General features: G+C 39.3%; 1 long non-coding RNA gene across 1 annotated transcript in view; it reads right to left on the bottom strand.

The window, feature by feature from the left end:
• Positions 1 to 3,595: 3,595 nt before the first annotated feature.
• LOC123455319 overlaps positions 3,596 to 22,405 on the bottom strand; it is a 42,159-nt gene continuing 23,349 nt past the window's right edge. The window contains exon 3 of the long non-coding RNA XR_006633833.1: positions 3,596 to 3,727. This is a non-coding gene — a long non-coding RNA (uncharacterized LOC123455319). The remainder of the gene's footprint in view (positions 3,728 to 22,405) is intronic.

Genomic DNA, 22,405 nt, shown 5'->3' with positions numbered 1-22,405 from the left:
ATAATGACATCCCCGAGAACAGGTCTAATTCTTGCCACTCTCGAGTTCTGATTAGGGTGCTAGATCACTCAATATGAAACCTCAGAATAAGATTTCAAAGTTTCAATGGCAGTTGACACATTCCATTTGTATAGTACCTCTGCAAAGCAGGCAATCAGTGATGACAGTAGAGACCAGGCCCCAGGAGGACTGAGCTGTGGCTTGTGAGGAAGCAGTTTTTACTCTTTTCTCCAGACTTGAGTAAACACCAGAAAGATATCAAGAGCCAAGAAAAAAATGAAAGAATTTGACACAAAATTTTAGAATTCACCTCTTTAGAAAACAAAAACAAAAACCTCTATTGCTCACCAACTATTACCTACTTGCTTCTGGACAAAATAATAAGGAAAAAGTGGTTTGAACCAATAATGAGAATTTGGTTGTGTTGTACAATAATCATACATTTTTTGTTGAAAAGGTTTATTGTAAAATGTTACATATGTATTGTGATGGAAACAGAATAGTGACTTTTCTAGTAAACATATTTTATACCGTTTGAGAGCCATTCACAGACCTTGTCCATCATTGAGCAATTGTTGAGAACCACACCTGTGTCTATTGGGTTCTGAGAATATAACAGTGAATAAATGACAATCCAATTAAGAAAAGAACAAATACCGGGCTTGGTGGTACACGCCTTTAATCCCAGCATTCGGGAGGCAGAGGTAGGAAGGTCAGCCTGGACTAGTGTGAGACCCTACCTCAAAAAAAAAAAAAAAAGAAAAAGAAAGAAAGAAAGAAAAGAAAAGAACAAATGTTCCACTGAAAAATTCCAAAGTAAATACAAATGATCCAATTGTAGACCAAGACTAACAGGGCATCATTGCTGACCTACACTTCCTGATCTGGATAAAAATAGGAAGACTATATGTCAGAAGACAATGTTGATAGTGCCACAGACTTTAGAGGTGAATTGTTGCAAATAGGGATAGCATAGTTGAAAAAAAATCTGTTTTTGTGATTGTAAAGTCTGCCACATAGAGCTGAAGACCCTATTTTTAGCAAATGTAATCTTAGCAAAGATTTTCAAAAGGATTAACTTTCATGTATGAAATCGTTAGACATTTTATAGATTTTTCAATTGGATTACTTAATGCTATGTGCTTTTCCACTGCTTTTTGAAGTCTGTCTCCTTAAAACATGGTAGTTTCCATTAACTGAGGTCACTTTATTGTGGATGACAACATGAGTTTGAGGCAATAGGCGTGGTCAACTTTAACAAATGAAAATGTGTAACATTGCTTGTCTATGAACTAAATATTGCTCATATCCAATATTTATGGAGACATTTTAAAACAATTGAGTACTTTTGAAATAATTCCCTTGGAGCTGCTTTGCTGTGGAGAGGAATATGTGTGATGATAAGGTGGCCTGGCTGGTTGGATAAGCTGAAGTCCTAGCCAAGAAATGTTGAAAGGTGTGGGGCATTTTGCAGATCACACTGGCGCTCGCGGCAGGATCATGCAAGCCATGCTCTTATTGTGAAGTGGAATGGATTCTCACTCATTAACATATGTGGAGGTGGCAAAAATACTTACATATTTGAATATACTTGTGTACATATACATTACATGCCCATGTCTTAATGTGCATAGTAGGGGGAAAATCCAGGACTTTAGAAAATCCACTAGATAACCGGGTGTGGTGGCTCATGCCTTTAATCCCAGCTCTCTGGAGGCAGAGGTAGGAGGATCACCATGAGTCTGATGCCACCCTGAGACTACATAGTGAATTCCAGGTCAGTGAGACCCTACCTTGAAAAACAAACAAACAAACAAGAAAAATAAAAAAAAAAAAACAAAGAAAGAAAGAAAGAGAGAAAGAAAGAGAGAAAATCCACTGGATGCTGCTAGCAGGTGTAAGAGCAGGAGCCTGGCTCCTTTTTGCCATCGAGTTCTTTTGGGCTAAAGACATTTGTGATTCTGCAGTGCTATTAAACTGAAAACAGGTGTAGTGACTGGGCATGGTGGGTTATGGATGTCTCTTTTTATCAGTAGTAATGATCAGTATGCTCAAGTTAGGAGAGGACCACGGTGTCAGAGCACATGGTAAGCGAGGGGGCTCGTAAGGACACAAGCGGCACTGGAAAGGAGTTCTGGAACGAGTTCTGAGAAGCCACAGTCTCTCAGGACTGCTGCCCAGCATAGGAATCCTCACACAGGGCACCGTTTCAAGACTGTCAGAGACTCTGTTGCTCTCTGCTTCAATGAAACACAGAACAAAGTACCTTTATCCAGCTCACCAGGAACTATTTGTGCCTAAGATTTTTCCTCTGGAGGATTGTAACCATTATCTGACTTTGTGTGTGTGTGTGTGTGTGTGTGTGTGTGTGTGTAGACACACTCCATCACTCCATGTATGCACACGGCAGAGGGTAGAGGAGAACACTGGACGTCCTCTACTATTGTTCTTTGCTTTACTTTCTTGACACAAGGTGTCTCGCTGAACCTGGAGCTGCCACTTTTTAAATTTTATTTTATTTTTTATTCTTTTTTTTTTTTTGTCAGAATGGATGAGCAGCAAGCCCCAGTGATTTTCTCTGGTCTGCTCCCTTCGGGAGTTGGGTCACATGTGTGCATGTTCACTCCCAGCTGTTTATGTGAATGCTGGGAATTGAACTCTGGGGCAAACAGTTGCTTTCAGGCCTTCATGCCTGTGCAGCAAGTGCCTTTACCCAAATGTCTCTGGAAGAGAAAACACATCAAAGTAAGGTTTGCAAACTCAATGCTTACAAGATCAATAGAATGTAACTAAAGTAAAGGAAAATGATGAGGCATGTAGGACAGAATGCAGTTTGAAGTCTGATAGCAAACATAGTAGCCAAATTCTGCAACAACCCTAAATATATAAATTTTATTAATTTTAAAAATTGGAAGCAGGGCATGGCGGCACACGCCTTTCATCCCAGCCCTTGGGAGACAGAGGTAGGAGGATCGCTGTGAGTTGGAGGCCACCCTGAGACTACATAGTAAATTCCAGGGCAGCCTGGGCTAGAGTGAGACCCTACCTTGAAAACAAAACAAAACAAAAATTAGCAGTTAATTTTCTCAAATCCTGTACCTACCTACACAATTGTACATTCCCAGCCATCTGGTGGATCAATTTAATCTGATCTGAGGGCAGGTGGGTACTTACATGATTTCTCAGACAGAAGTGAGGAGACCTCAATCTAATCTTAAGTCTGCTAATACCGAATGACTAATGACTATGGATCTCAATAGGTTCTAAACTCCCTGAGATCCAAGTTGACATTTCTGTACGAGCATCCCAAAGTAAACCGGAAGATATCGTCTGAATAAATTAAAGGAGGCTTTTATATGGCGTGCCACTCATTAAAAGTCTGGATGGGAAAGTCGAGGGCTGAGCGCAGAAACACAGGCAGGGGCAGCAGCCACAGAGCTGTCAGCACCCCAGGCCCTGAATAATGAGGAAAGGATCAAGTTATGGGAGGCTGCAAGGCTAGGGTAGACTAAAAGGACTGTGGTGGGCTGTGGCCAGCCTGAGTCCATCAGAGAAACTTACAGAAAGAGGGAGCCAAGGGGGCAATTACCTTGTCGCTCTCCCTCCTTCTTCTGATTGATCTGCTGCCAAGGCGCCCACTGGCTGACTCCATCTGGGGGGCACGGGCTTGGGAGCTGGTGAACTCAATCCCTAGCTGTTCTTCTGGGCTCACCTTTCTTGGCCACATCTGGAAGAGTGTATTGCATTGCATTTAGTTGGCATTGGATGATTGTAGATACTCTTGGTATTGTGTGTGTATGTATGTGTGTGTGTTTGTGTATGCATGTAATTTCAAATAGGAAGATATTAAGATACTCTGTTTAAGGTCCTTTTCAGCATCAACCTTTCCATTTCATGTTTTATACTTGAGATGCAAATGTGACAAACTTGATAGCACTTATAATAGTTGGATGTCTTTGCTGAACAGGCAGGTATCACAAACTTCAAGAAACAAATTAATAGGACACACAAAAACTCACATTTGTTTTGAGTAATATTTAGTATAAGAAACACAGGAATATTTACTATAGGCTCTTAGAGCATCTGAGACATTTTCCATGTACTTGCATTCTCCATTGGGGAGCCTGGGGAGGGTGTTTTTGCTATTAATGTTGTCAGATGTTTCCCTAGCAACCGCGTTGCTAGAATATGCCATCGACCAGTGATTAATTAGGAGATGCTACTTACCAATTTTCATTAAGGGTTTTGTTTCAGAAAGGTTACTAGCTTTGCAATGAAAATGTTAGTTGGAAGAAGAAAGTACATAGCTTACAGATCAGTTAAACTTGAGAGCAAGGGCTCACCAAATATGGTAATGCTCACCAAAAGGCAATGCCTACAACACAGCAGAAGCACGCTTTATGCCTCAGCCTTAAACAAAACAAAACAAATCAAAAGGCATTGGGATTTAGCAGATCTTCAGTTCCCTCCATTGTAATCAAAGGTGGGAACGAAACTTCAGAACAAAGGTTGGAAGTCTGCTGCGCTATGAGGTGTTTTAGCTGCGTGACCCTCTCCCCTTCCACCAGTGTGCCCAGTGAAACTCAGGAGCCATGTGCAGCTGTAGGACATCGTTACTGTTCATGTACAGCTGGTCTCCTCACGTGGGGCAGTGATGATCATATCAGTTTCACAGAGACAGATCCAGGCAATTGTGACAGCGGGGTGCCAAGCCACTTTAGATCCACATCAAAGCCAATCTTGAAACTTGGCATAGGTGTGGGATGATGGGAAATGAAGCACGCGGCATTCAGAATTTCAAAGACTCTCTTGAAGGGGAAGCGCTCTGTAGATAAAAGATGATGGGACATGACTAACAGCTGTGCCAGGCTGTGCTTAGTGGGTGCACTGCTGAGCACAGCCTTCGGAAGCAAAAGCAAAGTGAGCAATGCCAACTCCACAATTTCATCCTCACCTGCTTCAGAGAGCCCAGAGATAACATCACCTGTGCCTGGAATGGAGCCTTTTCCTTCTCGTTCCACTCCTGTACCCGTGCTGGTCACCACCCTTGACAGTAGATATATAGTACTGGATACAAATAGGGTCCCAGAATTTTTGAGTTTTAGGGCTACGAACTCAGGATAAATGTTAAATACAGAATCTGCTCCCACTTCCCCTGCATTTTATTGAACATCGTCAGATAGTCGTGTATAGAAGTGACGAATATGGGTGAAGAACCAACCACTTGGGTTTGAATCCTGCCCTCTGCACTTAAGGTTGATTACTTTGGTCAGTTTATGTCTTGGTTTCCTTAGTTTTCAAATGGAATAATTATGTCTACCTCAGAGTTCCTGTAGGTCAGGGCTCATGGTGTTAGCACTATTGCTATTGTTGCTATATTTCTTAGGCTGAGATTGGCTCAGTGGGGCAGAAGGAGGGGTTTGGGTAAGGACTTCAGTTTATCCAAGTGTTGGATCCAGAAAATAGACGAAGACTGTGACACAGAGAGGGAGGGGACAGAGGCATTCGTGAGGCAGGAGGATTCAAAGCCCCGTGCAGAAGCAGCGCTAAGCGGCAGTCTGAGCCCACCCTTCACATGTGCACCCAGCAGCTGTCACAGTCATTCCTTCCTCCACTCTCTTTGCACCGCCCCACGCTTACTCTTCTTGGCCGTGTTAGCATTTCACATTTCTTTCAAATACTTGTGTCATACAAAATAGACACTGGATCCATTTCATACGCTTACGTTCTGTGGCCACTCTACTTAGCCCTGACTACCCTTGTGTTCGTTTACACTGCCAGTGTGTAACTTCAGGCTTCACCCTTCCTTCCTCGTGTCCTGTATGGAGGGAACAAGAGTGGTTCCCACCTTCACTCTTACCTCTTCATGATTCCAACCAAATGTGTCGCTCTCACTCTACAGCTTCAGATTACCACTTTTCCTGCTTTACCATTTCAGTATTCATGTTCAATAATGGCTCATAACTCTCTCAAGTCTATTTTCATTATGATTGCCCCAACAAAAAATTAAATTGGGGCATTTTCATGTATATATCTAATGGCACTCTTAATATTGCAAAACAATATAAAATTATAAAACAGTTAAAAGCTAGAGTTCATTGAACTTAAAAAATATGGGCTGAAGGGATAGCTGAGTGGTTAAGGTGCTTGCCTGTAAAGCCTAATGACCTGGGTTCCATTCCCCAGTATCCATGTAATACTGGATGCACAAAGTGGCACATGCATCTGGAGTTCATTTAGTGGCTATAGGCCCTGGCATGCCCATTCTCTCTCCCTCACTTTCTTAGAGCTGTATAAATCCTTCACTCGTTTTTCAATATTTTTACCATATATTTTTCTTCTGTATGCCAAAATGCTTTTATGGGGGCAAATCACAGAAGATAACAACATAAATGAGCCCAAAATATGCAACGCCATAAAAAAAAAAAAAACAATGACTAAATTTCAGGGAAACATGCCTACCATATCCAAAAGTGCATTTTATTATTAATTTTATAAAAGGATATTTGAAGGGAGGATAAATACAGGCATTGTGTTTCAGCATAGTTTGCTTACTTTAAGAGTTATAAATTTTTTTATGCTAATATACTGTTAGTTGTCATGGTGAATTTATTTTATACTCTTTATAAACTTTACATTTCAAACTAACAGCTGTATTTCATATGGGTGGTAACTCTTCATTTATGCCATTGCTTATAAGGGAAGTGTGGCGGTTTGACTATAAAATGTCCTTCCTAGCCTTGAGTGTTTTGAGTAGTTGGTGCCCAGCTGGTGCCAAACGTGGAAAGCTTTAGAAGCTATATGTAGTGTTTGAGGAAGTGTGTCCCTGCAGCCAGGTTGACTAGCCCATCCTCACTGAGTAGGTTTCCTTACTAAGATCGCTCTTGCTGCTCTTTTCTGCTTATATGTGACCGTGTGAGCTGGCTACCTGCTCTGCCATGCTTTCCTGGCCACATAAAACGTCCCCTCAAAGCTAGAAGCTGAAATGTACCCTTCTCTTTCATTAGCTGCTTTGGTCAGTTGTTTTGTCCCTAAGAAGGTAACTGCTATAGGAAGACTTACTAGAAACATTAAAGATTTCATTTGCATAAATGAGATTTTTTTCTTTGACTTTTCTTTGCTAGAAATAGGCATTACTCAACTTCAAAAATGCTACTTAGCTTTGTTTTTCTTTCCCATTTTCTGTTTGTTTTCTGTGGGCAGAACCACTGTTACGTAAAGTTTAAATCAGACCTGAGTAGTCAACAGTTTCTATTACAACATTACATATACATTTTAGATTAATTATCAAACTTTTGGAATGAAAATACAAATAATATTATTACTGGATGCCTGCACCATCTGTTGCCTCTATAGCCTAATCAGTGTAATTGAGCACTAATTGCACTAGGCATTAGGTATATTTTTATTTAATTAAGTGGAAATTTCTTGGAAGCATAGACCGTGTTTTATAAAATTTGTATAGTGGTGGGCCTTGTGGTCAGTTCTTAATTTCTGGCTGACCAAGGTTCCTCTATAACAGGTTGAAATTCATAGATAAATGAAAAGTGTTGGAAGGGGTTCAGCATAATCATGGGACCAAGCATGTGTCAAGAATTCAAGAAGGAGCCAGGCGTGGTGGCACATGCAGCTAATCTAGAAGTAGGAGGATGGCTGTGAGTTCGAGGCCACCCTGAGACTACATAGTGAATTCCAGGTCAGCCTGGGCTGAGCAAAACCCTACCATTAAAATCAAAAAAAGAAAAAAATAATAATTTTAAAAGGTCTGTTTCACAGCAACCTTGTTTTCCTTTAATGCTTCTTATCATTTTTTTTCTAGCCTTTTCTCCTTAGAATCTTTATCTCAGTCACTCTTGCAATTATCTCCTACATTTCTTGATACTATAATTCAATCCATCTGAGGGTGAAGTCAGAATGTAAATCGGGTTTTTTTTTTTTAATCTCAAATGACTAGTTACAGTATACACCACACTGCTCTTCATTGTTTAACAAAACAGAAAAATCTCAGCAATGTGGATGAAACAAAGTAGGTTTCTATGTGCGTCTCATTGATGAATGTTCTCTTTGATATGGCTTTTATACATCAAAATAAGGTTTTTGTGGTTAGTTTGTCAGTCACTTGTTATTTTATTCCTTTCTTGGTCCTAATCTTAACAATGTTCATAAAATAATTTGAAGCTAGAGCAAAAGGTAAAAAGGTATCAGTATTGATATATTCTTCTTAATTTGATGAATCTTGGGAGGACTTAGTCAAGTCCTTCTCTTCTGCCACTATATACAATGACTTGTTGGTTCTTAGTCTTTTTTTCCACTGAGGATGAGATCTGAGACTTCATGAGCCTTTAGCAATGGCCTAAGGTGGGTACGTACTTTACTCTTACACAAGATCTAGCCTGTTTCTGCAGTGTGTTGGTAATGAGATCAAAAGAACAGAAAATGTTTCAAAGTTCCATATCTAACTCCACTGCTAAACTACCAAGGCTTGATGAAAGTAATTTCATTGTTCTGCGTCCATGGATTCATTTTTTGTAAAACTTGCTATTGGTGGTGGTGGGGCAATCATACATTAATATAATATAATGCATCAATATAATATAATGCATTCTTCCTGTTATGCCATAAGGACTATCATATTGTATCTGATTTAATTGGTCCTGGAAGTCATGGATCATATTTTATTTGGAGGCTGCTATATTTGTCTTTGAATTTATTTATTATCAAGACTAAGAATCTTGAATCTAATATGGACAGAGAAAGAGAAATTATTTCAGAGAAGAAACTGGTAATTTGAGTCAGATGTCCCCCATCATTGAGTATTGAGTATGTCTCCCTCATTTATTTCTTCTTTGAGATCACTCATCAGAGTTTTCTAGTTTTTGTTATGTATATCTTATACAAACTTAAGAGATTTGTACCCAAATATTTCAAATATTTGGGCAGGATAATATAATGTTGTGTTTTGAATGTAAAATATCCCTAGTAGCCTAATGTGTTTGAGAATGAGCCTTATATTTAATCCCAGCTGTTGGCACTGTTTGGGAAGTGTGTGGCCTTTAGGAGCTGTTGCCTTGCTGGAGGAGGTGTGTCACTGGAGGCAGGCCTTGGAGTGTTATGGCCATACTTAGCTAACTTGCTCTGTTTCCTCTCTGCTGCTCTGGAGATGTGGCATCCAGGTATCTGCTCCTGCCATGCTGTACCTTTATGGAGAAACTTCCCCTTGAAGCTGTGAATTAGAAATAAATCTTTCCCTTCCATAAGTCTGGTGCTTTTTCCCATCAGTGAGAAGGTAATCATTACAAAGTATTGGTACTACGAAATGGGGCCATTACAGCAATAAATTTGACCTTTTTTTTTTTTTTTTTTTGTCTTTTTGACCTGGTTGCAGGAAGGATTTGGAACTTTGAGTTTAGGGGAACCTTGCAGTGATATAAACAGAGCTTTATGAGCCAATCTGGTGTTAGTTTGGAAGATCAGAGTTCTAAGAGAAATGTGCACTATGGAGGCTTGTCTCATGAGGTTTCAGAGGGGGAAAAAGACACTATTGAGAATTGGACTAGAGGCAGTTTGTGTGATGTTCTAGCAAAGAGGCTGGCTGTGTTCTGCCTGTGTCCTGAGAACTTGAGCAAAATTAAATTTAAAAGTAATGATTTGGTGCATTTCGTGGATGCACATACGCAGCAGAAGAGTATAAAAGATGTTACGTTTGATAGGGAAGGAAGCGTGGGTAGGTTCAGGTCGCAGGCCCGTGGGCTGCAGCCACTCTGCATTGGGACAACAGGAAGGATGCTCTGCCCTGAGGACCAGAACCAGCTCTGCTGCTATGGAGCTGTGACACCCAGCTATCTGCTCCTGCCAAGATTTCCCCACCTTGATAAGACTTTGCTTGAAACTGTAATCCAGAAATAAAACCTTTCTTTTTATAAGCTGCTTCTGGTTCCAAGGGTTTGTCAATTTAAAATTTTTTTATATGAAAAATAATATTAACTGTGACAGTTTTATTTCTTGTTGCAGAAGTTATATCCTATTTGTTTTCATTTCTTATCATATTTGATTAGCTTTTACTTCTAGGGAGTGATGAGAGGATGAGTCTTTATTTAGTTACAGACTTTTTATTCAAGATTTTGTCTCATCTCATATAGCCTAGGCTGGCCTCAAACTTACTACATAGCTGAAGATGACCTTGAACTTATGATACTACTGCCTCTACCTTCCAAGTCCTGGAATTCCAGGCATATGCCCCCACACTTGACTGCTACTAATCTTAATTGGAAAGTTTGGGGGTTTCATCATTAAATATGACATTTCCTGCAAATATTTTGTTGATACTCTTTATCAAGCTGAGGATGTTTCCCTCTATTCATGTTTTACTAAGAGTTATTTAAGAAAAAATCATGAACAGCTCACAGAGGCATTGCCTGTCCCCCATAACTGATCATTCCCCCCTCCCCAACCCCATGGGGATACCCTGCATCCCCCCCAAAGGACAGCCCCTTTGGAAAAGGGGCAGGGATAAGGGAAAGGATGGTACCAACATGTGTTGTTTACATACTAAGTATGTCCATATCTAATAAAAATAAATTTTAAAAAATCATGAATGGCTGTTAGATTTTGTCAAATGCCCTTCTTTGGCATTTATGTGTTATGTAGTATTGTACTATGTGATATGTATGCAGAGATGCACATGATTCTTGCACATGCATACAGAGGCAAGAGGAGGAGGTTAGTCTCTTCCTCTACCACTCACCTCTGTGTTTCCTTGAGCTAGAGCTTCTCACTGAACTGGAGTAGTTGTTTGCAGTTCATCTGTGTCCAGTTCTACCTGCTGGATCTATCCATTTTTCACAGAAGTATGTTAAAATCTCAACTATATAATAGTGTATTCATGTTTATCTCCTTTTTTAAATCACTTTTTGCCATATGTATATTGGTGTTCTCTTACTAGTGACTTGTTTGAGAACTGACCCCTTATTGTTATGTATTTCGTTATGTAGCATTGTTATGGATCTTGTTCCTTAATAGCTTTCTGTTCTCTTAAGTTGACAGAAACTAACATGCATATCCACCCTCTTTTTATTTTGGTATACTTTTCTCCATATGTTTACTGTAAATCTATATGTGTCTTTATGTGCAAAGTAGATTTCTCATAGACATTTGGTTGGGACTTCTTTTAAGATCTACTCTTTTTAAAATTAATGTTTTACTTATGTATTTGACAGAGTGATAAAGAGGTAAATGGAGAAAGAGAGAATGGGTGCACCAGGGCCTCCAGCCACTGGGAATCAGCTCCTGATGCATGTATTACCTTGTGCATCTGGTTTATGTGGGTCATGGGGAATTGAACCTGTGCCCTTCAGTTTTGCAGGCAAGTGCCTTAAATTCTAAGTCATCTCTCCAGCCCCAGATCTACAGTTTTAATAGTGTCTTTATGCAATTAGATTTAAAAATTATTATTGAACTAGTTGGAATAATATCTACCGATTTATCATTTTGTTTGTCATTCTTATTCTTTATTCCTATTGTATCTTTCACAGATTTTCCAACTTTTATTGTTGAGAATGTTATATGATGAGATATATATATATATATGTGTGTGTGTGTGTGTGTGTGTGTGTGTGTGTGTGTGAGATACATATGGTGGTTTGGATCATATGTCCCCCCCATAAGCTCATGTGAGTTTTATACTTGGTCTTTAGCCACTTACTTCATCTGATCTTGGTCAGCCTCATCTAAGACAAGTGGGCTTTCTGGCACATATCTCTAAGCTTCATCTCAGAACCATCAAGCTTTGATATGTCATGGTGATTCAAGATATTTGTTTCAGTCAGGTTCATATTGCTGGCAGACATCTTTTGGGAAAAAGGGAGTTATTTTGGCTTATAGACTCAAGGAAAAGCTCCACGAGGGCAGGGGAAAACAGTGGCATGAGGAGAGAGTAGACATCACCCCATGGCAAACATCAGGTGGACATCATGAACAGGAGAGTGTGATAAACACTGGCAAAGGGAAACTGGCTATAATACCCATAAGCCTGCCCCCATCAATACACTGCTTCCAGGAAGTGCTAATTCCAAAATCTCTATCAGATGTGAACCTAGCAGTCAGAACACTTAAGTTTATGGGAGGCACCTGAAATAAACCATCACATTCAAATCCTGGCCCTCATAAACTGATAACCATCCATGATGTAAAATGCAATGCATTCATCCAACTTGAGAAGTCTCCATAGTTTTATCAATCCCAATGATGTTCAAACATACCTATAGTCCAATATCTTTTAACTGAGCCATAATACCAAAAAGTCCTCCCCAAACCCGTAATGGCACAGAATAAACAACACTGCAAGAGGTGGCATCGGGCATAGCAAAGAAATATTCAACCAATACAAGATTTAAGCAGGGCAAAGATCAAACTCTGTAGTTCCCAGTCCAACAACTCTAGCCAGTGATAAATCTCCAAGTCTGGTAATTCTAACCAGCAACAAGGCTCTTGAGTTCTAATCTGCCTCTCCAGCTAGGATACTCACCGACTTGGAAAACTTCATCCAAGGCTGGCAGCTCTCTTTAGCAGCTATTTCATGGTCCCAGCATATCCACGTTGTCTCCCTTGCAACCTATAGTCCATCCTCATGGCTCCATCTGGTCTCTATGTAGGCATCTACCTACATCAACCTGCTTCACACTGTCCATGGCAGTTTCCAAAACACAAGACTGTGCTGCAAATTCAGTGACCCTCTCTTATCTGCATTGCTATACTCCATTATACCACGATGGGTGCCAATTTGTTAATTTGGGGGGAATAAAGCAGACTTTGAAGAACAGGACATTCCTTCAACATTCAAACCCCTTCAAAAGATTGCATTCTTTCTGTTATCCTAATGCAGTTAAACTGACCCAATCTCAATGGTTGTAATTTCTCATACAATTGCATCTGAACAGGCAGCAGTTTGGGCCCAAAGATTTTTTTCTGTGCCATATCCCCCAGCACACACCAGCCTGTTTCTACACAAAGCAATCCTGCACAAATTTTCAGGACACAGACATAACAGCAATCATCTTACACAAACTGCTTCAAGCCCAGTCCAGGCAAAGCTCTTTCTCACCCTCACAAGCCAAACCTCACAGTCCATAGTTCTTAATACATTCAGGTCTTTCAACTCTGATGGGAATAGTCCATCAAGCTGTACTTACAGCACTGCCTGGTGTCTCTTAGGTCAAGGTTACAAATCCTTCCACATTCCTCTTGAAAATCAGATCCAAAAGGCCAAAGCCACATAGTGAGGTATGTAGAAGAAATTGACACCATTCCTTGGTACCAACATTACTGTTGCAGCCAGGTTCACATTGCTGGCAGAAATCACCCAACCAAGATCAGCTTGTGGGCAAAAGGTTTATTTTGGCTTATAGACTAGAGGGGAAGCTCCATGATGGCAGGGGAAATCTATGGCACATGCAAAGGGTGGACATAATCCTCTGGCCAACATCAGGTGGACAACAGGAACAGGATAGTGTGCCAAACACTGACAAGGGGAAACTGGCTATAATACCCATAAGCCTGCCTCCAACAAAACACTGCTTCCAGGAGGTGCTAATTCCCAAATCTCCATCAGTTGGGAACCTAGCATTCAGAACACCTGTTTACGGGGGACACCTGAATCAAACCACCACAATACCCCAAAGAGAAAGTCTATTAGCACAAGAATTTTTTGAAGCTTTCATTTACTCATGCTTCGTAGTCTACTAAATATCAAAATAACAATAAAGTTACTCAACTGTGCTTAAAGTTAGGGAGAGGGAGATGTACATTCAGCCTTCTGTATTGGTGGGTTTGACCATCCAAAGATAGAAATTATTTGAAAATATTGCATATGTTGAATATGTGCATTTTTTCATTTTTAAAATATTTTATTTATTTCTTTATTTATGAGAGAGAGAAAAAAAATGAATGAGCATGCCAAGGCTTCTAGCCACTACAAACTCCAGATGCATGAGTCACCTTGGATATCTGATACATGGGTACTGGGGAATATAATCTGGGTCCTTAGATGTCATAGGCAAGTGTCTTAACCCCTAAACTATTTCTCCAACCCAGATTTTTCTTATGACTACTTCATAAATGACATGACAATAATTTTTACATCATATTTACATTGTAGTAAGAATTATAAGTAAGTGATAAAGAGATTGAAGTATATTGGTTTTCTGTAAGTTGCAAACAAATACATTTGAAAACTATACCATTAAATATAAGGGACTTGATCATTTCCAGATTTAGTGTATGCTTGTTTTTCTGGAACCAATCCCCCATATGTAATGATAGCCAACAGTACTCAGTATCTTTATTGGAAGAAACTATAAAGACATTTGTAACAGGGCAGTGTTATATAGACATGAATAAAGATTTGTAGCTACTAATAGAACTCACTACACATAACTTTATCCAGATCCAGTTTTTAACCCTGTCCTTGGAATACTGCTGAGAATCAATGCTTGTCAAAGAATTTTCAGTTCTGGATTAAGTGTATATAAAAGGTTGAGGGGTCTGGAGAGTTGATTCACTTAGTAATTATGCTTCCCATACAAGCAGGAGATCCTGGGAGGGCCTGAGACCACCTGAGTTTGATTCACCAGCTCCCATATATACATATATATGTATATATACATATATATACATATATCCATATATATACAGCTGCCATGGTTACTTGCACCTGTAATCCCAGTTACAGTGTGAGAAGCAGAGACTGGAGAATCATTGGGGCTTATGAACACATAAAGCCCCTGCATCAATGAGAGATTCTGCTTCAAGGAAACACAGGGGTATGGAGGAACACCTGAAGTTCTCTGGCCTCTTCATGTACATGTACATGTACATAGTATGTTCATCTTCACACTCATGCATGTACAACACACACATACTATTCACATGAAAAGAAGGTGAATCTGATTTCTCTCAATTTGAATTTTATTCATTGTATAGTACCTTTCCTTAGGGTTAATTAAAGGCTTATTATTCTGCAATGTGGTTTTATTTTACATTCAAGAGAAAGTAATAATAAACCATTCTTTTTTCATTTTTAAAATACATGCATTAATCTGCAGAATCAATTTTGATCATACTAAGGAAAATTTCATTCTTCTACAAAATTTTCACATTGTGACAAAAGAAACTTTTTACTTAAGGAAAGAATTAAGTATTTTGGAAGGTGATCAAGTAAAAATATGAATATTGTATCAACAAAATAAATTAAGTCTGTGGCTGCCAAAGTAAACTATTGTACAAAAGTGAATTACTCATTATTCAACTCAAAGGTTTAAATGAGAAAACAAAGAATGTATTCACTTATGAATGCCAAGAATACTTCCGTAAGCTTGGGGCATGTAATTCAATTTCTGTGAATCACTGTGTTGTAGTTTGAATGTATGTCACCCATAGACTTGGGCTTTTTAATATACTTTTTTGTTAATTTTTATTTATTATTTATTTGCAAGTAGAGAAAGAATGGCACCAGGATCTCTTGTGACTGCAAGTGGTCTCCACATGCATGCTGCTCTCTGTGCATCTGGCTTTATGTGGATAGTAGGGAATTGAAACAGAGCTGTCAGGATTTGCCAGCAAGTGCCTGTAACAACTGACCTACCTTCCCAGCCTGACTCAGGTGTTTTATTAAAGCTTCCATCCTGGGTCTCCAGCTGCCTGGCTGGAGGAGGTGTCACTAGGGCCAAATCCTGGGATCCAGCCCTTAGTGTGTTTGGAGGTGGATTTGAATTCTAGTCCAAATATATGCAAAAGGCGAGCTCTGGGTGTCCTGCTTTCTTCAATTCCCTGCTTCTTGTTGTTGGACTTATATTTTGTTGTTTTTTTTTTGGTGTTTGCTGGCTGGTAGTTTCTTTCTCTGCTTGGATGTATGAAAGCAGCTTCTTCCACCACTGATGGAACTTCCCCTTGGACATGTAAGCTTTAAATAAATCCCTTCTTCCCCAAAACTGTGTCTAATGTTCATCCCAGCAACATGAAGCTGCCTATAGCATAAATTTGGTACCAGCAGTGGGGTAATTATGTGTGGTGACTCTAACCATATGGATTTAGGTCTTTTGGAACTTTTGTTCTAAAGGAATGTGCATATACTTGTTAATTGAAACTGAACATGTCTTCAACAGTGGTAATACATGTTTCATGGGCTACTCTGGGTGAGAGTTTGAAAATGTTAACTTCAGAAAGAATGATGGATATTTGGAGGCTTTTCTTAACTTTCAAAGGTGAAGCAAAGACAGCAGAAAACTATGTTGGAATGGGGCTATTGGCATAAGGTGTGGCTACATTTTCTTGCTCATGTCCACAAAAATTGATCAAGGTTGAATTTGTAAGCAATGGATTGATGTGCTTGGCAGAAGATATAGAACTGAGAGATACAGATTTGAAGTTGGGTGGCTGAGGTGATTCCACCCAGGAGGCCTAAATGGTAGAAATGCAAACTCTTTGTAAGAAGCTGACTTGATGGAGGTAAAGAGTGCTTCAGGGCCAAGATTTATTTAACCCTCAATTAACAATGGCTGGGTTGCTACACATCTAGTATTGGTTTTGAAAGCATAACAAATGAATGGAAGTGGATCATGATGAACACATGGTTCCAGGAGCCACTGCTGAGATGTAGCAAATGGAACAGGGCAATGTCCCTGGTAGAGAAACCAATGAGGCCATTTTAAGATGGACTGTGGTTTACAATTGGAAGGTGGTTTGGATATATGCCAGGACTGTGTAAGTGCTACCATGGAGCACTGTTGTCTTAGTATGAAAGTTTTCCCAGGGTATTAAACTAAGCTGGAGGGATAGAAATTAAAAATCCAGAGAATGTTGTCCCTGGTTATGGATATAGGACTTGAACTTCTAATGTTTGATGTTAACCCATTGGTTATTAAGTTTTAATTGGTCTAGTGTCTCCTTGTTAGTCCTTATAACAATTGAGATGTTTACTCTGCATCCTTATATATTGGAAGGATGTAAGTTTTTATGATTTGATAGGACTCACAGTTAACAAACAGTCTTGAGGGCTGGAGAGGTGGCTTAGCACTAAATGCACTTGCTTGTGAGTCCTAAGGACTCAGGTTCAATTCCCCAGTACCCACATAAGGCAGATGCACGAGGTGCTGTATGCATCTGGAATTGGTTTGCAGTGGCTGGAGGCCCTGACATGCCCATTCTCTCTGCCCCCTCCCGAAAAAAAATAAATGAATAAGCCATATATATATATATATATATATATATATATATATATATATATATATTTTAAAAGGACAGTCTTGAATCTCAGATGAGACTTGGGACAATCTTAAAGCTTCTAGCGACTATAGGAACCTCTGAAGTTGGACTAAATACAATCTACAATATGAGATTGTCATGAGTTTATTGAGGGCCAAGGACTGAATGTGGTAGTTTGAATGCATGTCCTCTATTGTCCCCCATGTTTTATTAAAGGTTGAAACTGGGTCTCCAATGTCCTGGCTGGAGGAAGTGCCACTGGGGGTGGATTCTGGGTTCCAGTCCTAAGGTGTGTTTTGGAGCAGATCTGATTTCCATCCCAAAGTTATGCAGAGCTCTACTTGGGTCTTGCTTGCTATAGTTCTCTGCTGCTTGTGGTTGGTTTTTTTTTCTTTTGCTTCTGGTATTTGCTGGCTGATGGTGGTTGCTCTCTCTGCTTGGATTTATTAATGGGAGCCAGCTTCTTCTAAAATTATAGAAATTCCCCCTGGATCCATATGCTTAAAATAAATCCCATCCTTCTGTAAGCTGTGTCTGGTTTGGACGTTCATTCCGGCAATGTGAAGCTAAGTACAGCACGCTGTCTCCTCTACTGTGCAATGAGGTGGCAGGAGGATGGTCATTAGGATGCCTTCCTGTTGCTCACATACCATTATGTTATCAAATTAGTGCCGTTTTCCTATTGTACATCATCTATTTGGGCTTGAAAATAGTATTCAGGAAAGGGGCTATTTATCTAGAGATTTTTTTCAAAATTGTGCAATGGGATAGAAATCTTGTTTTGTTTCTTACAAATTTGAAATGATTAATAAAAGGCAAGTAGTCATTTAGATTCTGCTTACTTACATCCTTTGAATGTACTCATCACTTCTTGAGTATATCAAATTGGCCATGAAGTGGATATCTACTTAACCACTCTGGAAAACTGAAACTGAACATATGCATAATGCCATGACATGATGATTCTACTGCTAAGTAGATATGCCACAGAAATGTATATATACATTCACTAAATGACATATATTTTTGGTAAACATACATATATTTGTTTCATTACTTGGAAAATTTCTAAGTAGAAACTCCTCAAGTACACATCATCAAGAGAATGTATAAACACATCTGGGATATTTGCACAGTCATGTCACAGAGCAGCAAGAAGGAACAACGTGTGCATTACGTTTCTGTCACTATAATGAAACACTAGAGGTAATTAATCTATTGAGAGTAGAGGTTTATTTTGGCTCACAGTTTTCAAGTTAACAGTCACAGATTGGATAGATCCATTACTTTAAACCTCTGAAATATATGTGTCAGGTGACAATGGAAGGGAGTATGTGGTAGGGTAAACCGTTTACCTCTTCAACAGGAGGCAAAGGACAGGAAGAACAAGCAGTTAGAATCTGATACTTTCCTTTACACACATATCTTCAATGACCTGAAGACTTTGCAATGTGCCTTACCATTCATAAGTTCTACCACCTCCTGATATGTCTATCCTGAGTGCCCAACATTTAACACATGAACCTTTGGGGACCACATCTAAATTGTTTATTTACTTATTTATTTTTATTTATTTGAGAGCAACAGAGAGAGAAAGAGGCAGATATATATAGAGAGAGAATGGGCATGCTAGAGCCTTCAGCCACTGCAAATGAACTCCAGAGGTGTGCACCCCCTTGTGCATCTGGCTAACTTGGGTTCTGGGGAATTGAGCCTTGAACAAGCATTCTCAGGCTTCACAGGCAATCACTTAACTGTAAGCCATCTCTGCAGCCCGGGGACCACATCTAAACTGTAGTAATCTATGTCTATACTGACATACAAAACTTACAGGATGATTTTGAACAAAATCAATTAGACACAAAGTGGTCCATATTTTCAAATTTAATTTATACTAAGTGCCAAGAAAGTTTTTAAAAGTCAGAAAATGGAGACTGGAGAGATGGCTTAGTTGTTAAACACTTGCCTGTGAAGTCTAAGGACCTCGGTTCAAGGCTCAATTCCCCAGGGCCCATGTAAGCCAGATGCACAAGGGGGCACACACCTCCGGGGTTCGTTTGCAGTGGCTGGAGGCCATGGTGTGCCCATTCTCTCTCACTTTATCTCTCTCTGACTCTTTGTCTCTCTTTCTGTCTGTCACTCTCAAATAAATAAGTAAAAATAAACAACAAAAAATTTTTAAAGTCAGGAATTGTTTGCCTTTTCAGTAGGACAAGTAGGCTGCTGCCAATCTTCCATGTAAGTGGTATCTCCCTACCTAAGAGAAATGACAATGGATAGTTTGCTGTTCAGAGCACAAGACAAATAAATGGCAACAAGTACAATGAAGTAAGTGAAGAACATGCAGTAAATATTGAGCGCCTACAGTAGGGAAAGCAGATTGGAGAAATCATGTCCCTTGCCTGACAATCATAGGATGCCAAGAACATTTGGTGACTCAAAACTGCCTTTTGCCTTCTGTGACTTGAAGGCATTTGTCCAGAGGGAGAAAGACACTTCTCTTCGTGAAGTGTATTGTGGGTAGGTCAGTTGATCATCACGACTTTTAAGGCACAGTTACGCATTGCTCCTTGCACACTCTTGCCTTCAGAGCTCAATTATTCTGCCTGTCATGCCTATGGTTTCTCCACCAACTCCCCTTCCATCTGCTCTCTTTTTACCTCCTCGGCCCTGGAGGAGGTGGTAACCATCCGCGGACATTTCAGCACTCATGACGGGGTTGGTGACATTAAGAACATCTGGGCAGCTGGCACTTTGACTTCATTAGGGACAGAGTTGAGAACTATTTATAAATTAATTTGGAGTAGCTGAGATCCAAAGATTGTGTGATTGGGTTTTCTAACTTCAAAAGCTTCTCTTTGTCTCTGGTGGTTAAACTCTTAGGCATCTGTGAGGTTTTGTGTATATTTAATGACAGTAAAATCTGTCAATTTTTTTTTAAAAAGATCCTGCTGCATTGCTGCAATAAATGAATATTGAAAGCTTGAGATCTGAATTAAGTTCTATTTTAGCTCAATTTAGTCATCTATCCAAAAGGAGTTGAATTATGTCAATCTGCCTGTGAAATATCCCGAGGTCTCAGGGTAAGGCAATGAATCAATAACCAAGACTTCATCATCACTTTTTTCTTTAATTAACTTGGGACCAGAAAAAAAATTCATTTTTTACAATTATAAGCAATTTTAGAAGCACAAATGTGTTTACAACATGTTGTTAATATGCAACAGACTAAGCAACCTCCAAGAAATGTAATCCTGATTCATGAGAAAAGGCTTCATTTCTATTCACTCTGTCCTCCAAGCTCCCAAGGTTTTAGCTTGGCCACTAGATCCTCCATGCTGCTAGCTGTCAGGTTACATCATCTGCATGACAATCAACCACTCCTGACAAATTGAATTCTCCAGTCTGTTAAAGAGACAACAATTTGAAGTCTCCTTTGAAAAGAATTATTTTTAAGTCAATTCTTGTCTAGTTAGGATGTAATTATCTATGGTCTAATATGTAGTTCTCATTATCCAGAGCACCACCTCTCTCACCCCTTCATTTCCTATTCTTTTTTTTTTGCAAATTCACTTATCATTAGTCGAACCAATAGGAGGTAGACAAGATGAGTCAAGAGAAGGAACCTAATTGGTTAGTTGAGCAGTTAGTTGGCTACAACGCTGTCCCTTAGTGCTCTTAACAGCTTTGGAGACATATTTATTAACTGCTTCAGAGATGTGCTATAGAGTGAGAAACATTGCATTACAACTGACTCTTAGGAAAACCAGCGTTTTCCCTCTTTATTCGCAATTATTAGTTGTACAAGGTAATGGGTTGCATGATGACATTTTCATACATGCATAGCATGTACTTTGATCACATTTATTCTCTCTGTGAGCCTCTCTTATACCCCTCCCTTATCCTTATCAGCAAGGATTTTTGCATATGATCTGAAGAACCTTGATTTTGAAATCTTTTATTTTTATTCACATTTTAAAAAATTTTAGACAGAGAGAGAATGGGACAGGTTCTCAGCCACTGCAATCAAACTCCCAACACTTGTGCCACCCAGTGGGCATGTGCAACCTTGTACTTCCCTCACCTTTGTGTGTCTGGCTTACATGGGACCTGGAGAGTCGAACATGAGTCCTTAGGCTTCACAGGCAAGCACTTTAACTGCTAAGCCATCTCTCCAGCCTGATTTTGAAATCTTACCAAGGAATTAGAGAGGTATCTACCTAGTAATTCCTTAATCTAATGGACAGGGGTGGAGGGTTGTAAGGAAGTTGTGGTTTCCATCTGACAGCAGTATGTTTTTTGAATCTAGAGTTTAGAAACTTGGAAGGTAGAAGGCAGAGCTATAGGAAAATTTATTTATACTCTGATTGGAATTCCAGGGGAATTCTGCAAAAGTAGAACAGTTTGGGACTAAAATGAAGTTATAAGGCCATAACTAAGGGGAAAGGCTGCGATGGGGAGTGAGCAGTCCTTTCTTTTTGAAAGTCATGATTGGAATGTCTAACTGTTCCATGTTCAGAACAGTGGCACACTGTTGTCTGGCTGCAGCTCCTTAAGGACTGTCTTGTCTCACTGCAGGGTAGGGACTGGCTATGGCTTAATTCATTACACTTATAACTGGAAAGACTGTGTTGGTGCCATTCTATTATTCTATGTCTTTAGAAAGTCTTTTGTAAGTACAGATAGGATTTTGGAATTATTTCAACTTTAAGAAAAAAGCAGTTATTTTCTAACCTTCAAATCCATACTTCTGAAGATATAGGAAAAATAATAGTATCTTGAATGCTTAAATTTTAATATTCATCCTATAACTTCTCTGATTTGTGTGTAAAGTATTTTCTTGTGTTATCAACTGGGGGAGAGTATAGTTCATCCAGTTAGTCCAAAGAGAAGCATACCTTTGAGAATAAATGCATTTATATTCAAATGCATAATTTATAATTATTTATTTTCTTTCTTTGAAATATGAAATCATGATCCTCTTAAAATCAAGAGGCCAATTAACAGTGGGTTTTAATCACAAGGATGTTTATATATTTGAAATAAACACAAATATACGCAAACACAGGAGAGAAATTGCAATGTGATTTCTGTAAGGAACAAGCCTAAGTTTGGGAATAAACTCAATATAAATTGTCATTTATCACAA

The sequence above is a fragment of the Jaculus jaculus genome, chromosome 16 (genome assembly GCF_020740685.1).
Source record: "Jaculus jaculus isolate mJacJac1 chromosome 16, mJacJac1.mat.Y.cur, whole genome shotgun sequence".
NCBI lineage: Eukaryota > Metazoa > Chordata > Mammalia > Rodentia > Dipodidae > Jaculus > Jaculus jaculus.
Note: the sequence above shows the minus strand (reverse complement) of the source record. Positions and strands in the feature narration are given on the sequence as shown.